We start from the raw sequence: 6623 nt of genomic DNA on the forward strand, positions 1-6623 counted from the left end.
TTTTAGCTAGCATTTCCCACTACTCAACATAATTTAATGTAGCACTTTAGCATTAGCTTCTGCTAACGTCCATGTTGGCAAGGCGTTGCTAATGTTTCCGATTATGCCTCAGTGTTCAGGGCTCTGAGTGTAAATGATGACTGAACTGTTGAACGTGAATAAAGAGCAGCCGACTCTTTAGAAAAGTCGTTTTGTTTGACAAAACCAAGGTGGATAAAAATGTGTAGCAGTTTCTCCAGAATCGCAGCGTGGAAGATTTCTCCTCAGTATGTAAATTAAAAACCTTTCTGCTGCATCAGCATGAAGCAACTTCTCACTCATATCGATTCCCCACATCTGCTGGGAGGAGCATCATCCATATGCAGGGAAACTCTGCTCCATATGGACGACTGGAGTCCGGCTGCGCAACATTTAAATATCTACTCATCTTTAAAAGACCATCTCACTTATCTGCTGAAGAGCAGGTTTCTGGGTTGTGGCTTTTTGTGGACGGAAACCAGAAGTAGCTGCAGTTACGCAGGCTCTCTGAAGAGTAAGCGCCTCTGCTGGAACTGATGTTTTCCCTCAGCTCTGTGAGCGTTGATGAACACCTGAGAGCCAACCGGCGTTTTYCCAGCTTGGTTTTTACTCCAGCTCTTCCCCACAGTAGAAAACCTGCATTCAAACGTCCATCTACCATTGAAATGAAACGCATWTGCTCTGGATGTGATAAAGATGCAACAAAACCAGGATTAGGAGCCTGTCAAAATATTACAAACAGCTTTCAAAATGCACAGTTTTCACCCACATGMAGAGGTTTTAGGTTCGGTTAGCGTCAAAAGATTTGAGCTAATTTAACCATTTACTGCTAAAATGAGCCAACATAAAATATTAAAAATAAGTATTTTTGTTCTCAAACAGCTTCCAGATGAAGCAGATTGTTAATTTGAAAAACACATTAAGCTTTAGCATTTAGCTTTAGATTGCAAACCGTTTGGTTCTGTTTGAAGGARTCAACGATTTAAAACCRGYTGGTTAAATTTAGTCAATTTAAAATCTGCCTGAATAATTTAAACTTTAATTTTTTCTCTCCTTTTTCTGAAAATGTGATGAATTTAGTGAGATCTGATGTTCATGCTGTGTGTTAACATCACGAACTGCGTYTACATTACAAATGTGTTCAAAACTTTGTCCAAATTCCGCAAATGTAAAAAAATAAAAATAAAAAAAACAATTTCACAACCGAGGCGATTCTATTAAATAAGAATCAGAATTGAAATCACATGTGAATAAGTTTATTTAAGCGATACGTCATTTAAAACATCATCCTCCAGCCACTTCCTGTCTTCATCATCTTTGTTGTTTCTGCCAGTAGCAACATCCTGTTGTTGATCACATGACTCGTGTGATGCAAAAAAGCAAAATAAAGTAATTTTGATAAGACTGAAATAAAAAACCACTTCATTCTAGCACCAAAACCTTTTATTGAAAAACAAGACTTACTTCTAAGTTGGTGTTTTTCCATTAAGCAAATTTAAACGTTAAAATGATACGGTTAAGGGAAACGCATGCACAGCTGGAGACCATTGGTCAGAACTGAATCTCGAACATATCCAGGTGAAATAAAAGGGTTTTAAATTTCCCCGATCTCTGGACTCTTTCACTGGAGATACGTGACGGAAAACAGGGAACCAATTGGTTGACGTTAAATTACATGATGTTGTGTTTAAACGCTGAAAGTGGAAAACAAAACACGAGTTCAATATCAGCCGCCTTCCAATGAGACGACGTATGAGAATCGATCCATCCACGTTTCCAAAGCCGGGCGGCCGGAGGTGATGAACGAAGCTCACAACGGGTCACAGCAGGAGAGACGAATCTTTCATGAGGTTCAGCCGCAACCAGACGCCGTCAGCGCTGACACACGACGTCCGGGCGCCAAAGTGAGTGATTCCCAAGGTCGGAGCGGCCCGGAAACGCGGCGAAGAGGGAAACCGAGCTGGAGAGCAACAGGCGGCTATAAGCGTGAACTCATCCATGAAGAAGAGCCGCTGCTCCGGGTTTGATGGGGACGGATTGTTGCAATAATACGTCACATAACAACGTATGGAGCTCCAAAATACAGACAGAAATAATCAGTAGTAAAGTCGTATTTGTTAGAATTATTATGTTTGTTATCATTCTTACATTTGTAATTTTATGTTACTAGTTTTTATTTAGAGGTTTAGTGTTCAAATTTGTTGAAACTTGTGAGACAACATTAAATCTTCCTTAATCAAGCATGTTTGTACAGATGGTGACTTGGATCTTCCTGGGAAAGTCCTGAGCTGTARAACCCGTCTACGTGTTCATTTAGTTTCTGTGTCTCCCCTCCGTCTGAATCCACATCCTGCTGTGAAGACAGGATGTTGATTTGATCACACCTTTCTCTCCCCTGCTAATAAAAGAGACAAACAAACTGAAGGTTTTCAGAGCACATGGTGAGCGGCTTGGAGGAGCAGTTCACTGGGTCGTCTCCTTCTGCAGGAGTTTGGTTAAAAACTCATCTACGGCGTCTGTGGTTCTCTTTTTTCCATGTAGGTTTAAGAAAATACCTAACAGTATTTCTACAGGGTTGTTAATTCATTTATAAATGTCGCAGTTTCAAGGTAAATATTTGGCTCCAAATTCAATATTTCGTCAGGAAATATGTAGCTAAACATGCAGCTCCGAGCTGAATAGTTAGTTAGCCCGCTAAAGCTACATTTAGCTTAAACTGAAATACTGAACATGTTGAGTGGAAAAGAAACGATGATTAGAAACAATCAAATTTAAACACCAGCAGTTTATCTAAAGGTTTCCAAGACCCAGCTTTTATTTTGGTAGTTCACTTCCGGTTCTCAGCAAGAGGATTAGCAAATCAGCTAAATATTTAGCTGAAGCTAAGTAGCTAGCTGGTTGGTACGTCCTTTCTGTATCCCAGAGGAATAAAATATTTTTTAGACTGTTTGTCTTTTGTTTCACCTTTAAAATAAAAAGTTTTCATTTTACTAAAGTTGATCTGTAATCTTGTAATTTGGTAGTTGATTTGGTAAGTAGTAGTTTTCTTTTCTTGCCTTCCTATCCTGATTTTGCCACCAGGGGGCGCCAGAGCGGAGAATTTTCTAAACTTTTCCAGATTCTTCCAGATGTTTGAATTATCCAGAAAACTCTTCCTGCCTTTTATTTACTGGACATGTTACAGTTTGGGCTTTGCGTTGTATCCGAAGACATACGTATGGAGCTAAATTGGTGCCAAAAAGTTTGTTTAAAAAAAAAATTTGGAAAATGAAAGAACTAAAAATGAAACTGAATAAAAAAAGCTCACATCTACTTTTCAGATTAAAAGATTTTTTCCAGTTGCTCTTTACGTTTCAAAATTATTTTTCAAATTCAGAATTCTTTTTCAGTTTTGAAATTATTTTAAAGTTTTAAACGGTATTTTTAAAGCTTAAACATCTTTTTTGAACAACCTAATTTAGCTAAATATGAATGATTTCTATTATTATTTCCCATTACAACTCTGTTTCCTGTTTTATTTTGAAAGTACTGATTATGTTTCTATATTCTCCGCCGTCGTCCTCACTAAACGTCTTCAGTGCCTCCACTTCTGTCAGTCAGGATTGTTTTTGTATGTTTTTATCTCTTGTTTTATTCAATATATTTACGTTAAACAAATGATTTGATCTTCCGGTGTTCCGGTTCATTCCTTCCTCTTTTTCAGACTCCGTCCCTCCAAGCAGGAACCCGCCTGATGATTTGGCCGATAAATAATCTTCCCGTCTTCTGAGGAAGATCCGAACGTGAATGTGTGTTTGCTTCACACACCGCAGATAATTACTGGATGCATCCAGAGTCTCGGAGGGTTGATTATAAAACCCTGGTGGGTTGAAGCTCATTTACCATAAAAATATCTCCATTTCATTTCCTGTCTGACTTCATATAAAAACTACAAATAATTAAGGTCCTTCCAGATCAGGCGGGATCTTTCTCTGAAGTTCAGTTGGCAGCGACGCTCAGTTTGTGCTGCTTTCTGAAGCTGCTGCAGTCATGAGCTCCGTTTCCCCGTAGAAAGGAGTCCTGGTCTCTTTCCAGACGGAACCGTCAGCCGTCCGTCTGCCACCAGAAACATGAAAAACATTCTTGTCTTGCCGTTTACCTTTGAGTTTGGTTTGGGGTCTTGCAGCCCAGAGATTCAGTGTTTATCGCAAGTTTCCTTTCTGTCCATTTAAAACCCAGATGGTCGTGGCAGCACCAGTTTTCTACGGGTTCTTCCAAAACCAACACCAAGAGCGGACAAACCATGAGCAGACCTTTCAAGACCACAACCAAGACTGGACCCTCCAAGACAAACGCCAAATAATTAGAGTTCAACTTCAACCATATTGGACACCGAAAAAWGGAAAAACTGCTAATAAAAGCTACTTCCTGGTGTCAAACTAATAATTATAGTTTCAGTTATTAAATGCAGCCACTCAGTGCTACACAAGCTGAATTAATCAGCACAACAGCTTTATATTAAGTTAACACAAAGACAGTGAGAATGAAACGGTTTCCTTCCTGGTGGTTCCTCTCCACTATCGCCACGTGCTTGATCAGCAGCAGCAGCAGCAGCTGTGACTGTAAAGGTAACGTCTGGAGATGCTGTGATCTCATTTCATTAGAACATTTACTGCATTTCAGATCTTATACCTACATAATAAACTGAACTGGATGCGACTCGTATCCGTGGTGATCATTAATATTCTCCGTTTTCCAGGGAACATTTCACTTCTGCCTCTTGACAGGAAACCCGGTGGGGAGCGACGGAGGTTGTCGCAGCTCACGCGCCGGGTTGTTTCCTGCCGCGCGCCGTCGTACCTGCTGCCCGGGGCAACGCGGCGGCAGCGGCGCCTCAGGGGCGAAACCTCAGCAGCGTCACGCCGCAGGTCCCGCAGGACGACATCTGCTCCGGAGAGGCAGGGATGAAACAGAACCGCTGCAGCTGCTCATCGTTTCCCACCCGAGTCAAGCTGCTCCCCCCCCTTTTAACAAAACTGGTGTCAAACATTTGCGCTACGTTTGTGCAGCAACAATTTTTGTTTGTGCTGCTTTTGCTGTGAAGATAGTAACAAAAGTTTAAAGGTCAAAAGGTCAACCGGCACCGTCACATTACCCAATTCATTGGCTTCAAACTTTTGTGCTACGTTTGTGCTGCAAAGATTTTTGTTTGTGCCAATATGGTTAGATTTGGACAATGTGTGAGGAGCTGGTTGACCTTTTAACCTCTAAACAAATAAGTACTTGAGTTTAGTGACACCAAATTAGTTTAAATTTGGTTGGCTGGCTGACCTCTGTAAATATTAATATCTAAATAAGTGAAGATGCTGATTAATATCTTTAAAATGGTTGCGGCACAAACAAAATATTTTGCTGCGGAAACGTTTGACACCAATTGAAGAAGGTGGAGGGAGAAACTTCTCTCAGGATTTATTCTCTCATCAGATCAAATCATTAAAAGTTAAACTGAAAGAAGACAGTTTTTCTATTTTGTTCTCCAAATAATGTAATTTTCTTTTAATAAGACGAATAAAAAAAAAAAACAGCAGGAGGCGTCGTTTCACTGGAGCAAGCCGTTTCATAAAACATGTTCAGAAGATCACGAGAGCGGTTCGGCAGACACGTCGATTTTGTCCATTTATTGAAGCATCATTTACAATCAGCATCCCAGATCCTGTTGCCAGGCAACACGAATGGCTGCAGAGCATCACATTGAGGAGGCTGAACAAGCGGAGACGCTCAGGTAGAGAGAGGAAACAGGTTGGTGTTTCTGGGCTGAACTGGTCACAGAACGACATGGACGAGCAAAGCAAATCGCTTCAATCTGACAAAATGACGAAGAAAAACTGAGAAAATCAAACCCTGCTTTGGAAATGCGGCTCGACGGAATAAAACACAAACCAATGAACAATCTGAACTCCTGCTGCATAACAAGAAAATGCTTAAATCTCAATTCGGTTCGAATTAAACTGAAACAATCATCTTGCTGCCGTCTGTCACTTCAGGTTCTCTCACGAGGAAATCAAATTGTTTTACAGCAACCTGGAGTTGACAGAAGAACAAGAGATCAGTGTTGCTTTGGTTTCCAGTCGTTTTATTAAAAATTAAATCTCCAGTGAACCTTTCATGTCCCTGTGACGTCATTTCCTGCCTGATGCCTCCCTCTGCAGCTGCATCAAAACCTCACATCTGTCTAAGCGCCGTTTATAGACGGCGACTGAAACAAAACTCAGGAAGCTGAGAAACGATGAGCTCCTGTTGTTCTGCAGCTAATCTGGCTTTTACTAGCGGCGGCGCGCCGACGTGCTTCTGTCTGAACGGAAAACCAGATCAGGCTGTAACAAGGCGGCCGTTTTGCGGTTGGATTTTACGATGATGAAGATTTCAGGAGGCAGAGTCAGGAGGTAACAGCAGTGGGTTTATTCTCCTCACAGCATCAATACACAGACAATAATTATTCTTCTTCACAGGTGAAAACTGAAGGCTTAAATAGTCTCAGCTGTGTTGGACTCAACCACTTCCACTTCACAGTGGGATCTCCCTTAACAAATCTCCACCTATTTAAATAAAATACACTTTAATAAATA

This window comes from Poecilia reticulata, linkage group LG2 (genome assembly GCF_000633615.1).
Source record: "Poecilia reticulata strain Guanapo linkage group LG2, Guppy_female_1.0+MT, whole genome shotgun sequence".
NCBI lineage: Eukaryota > Metazoa > Chordata > Actinopteri > Cyprinodontiformes > Poeciliidae > Poecilia > Poecilia reticulata.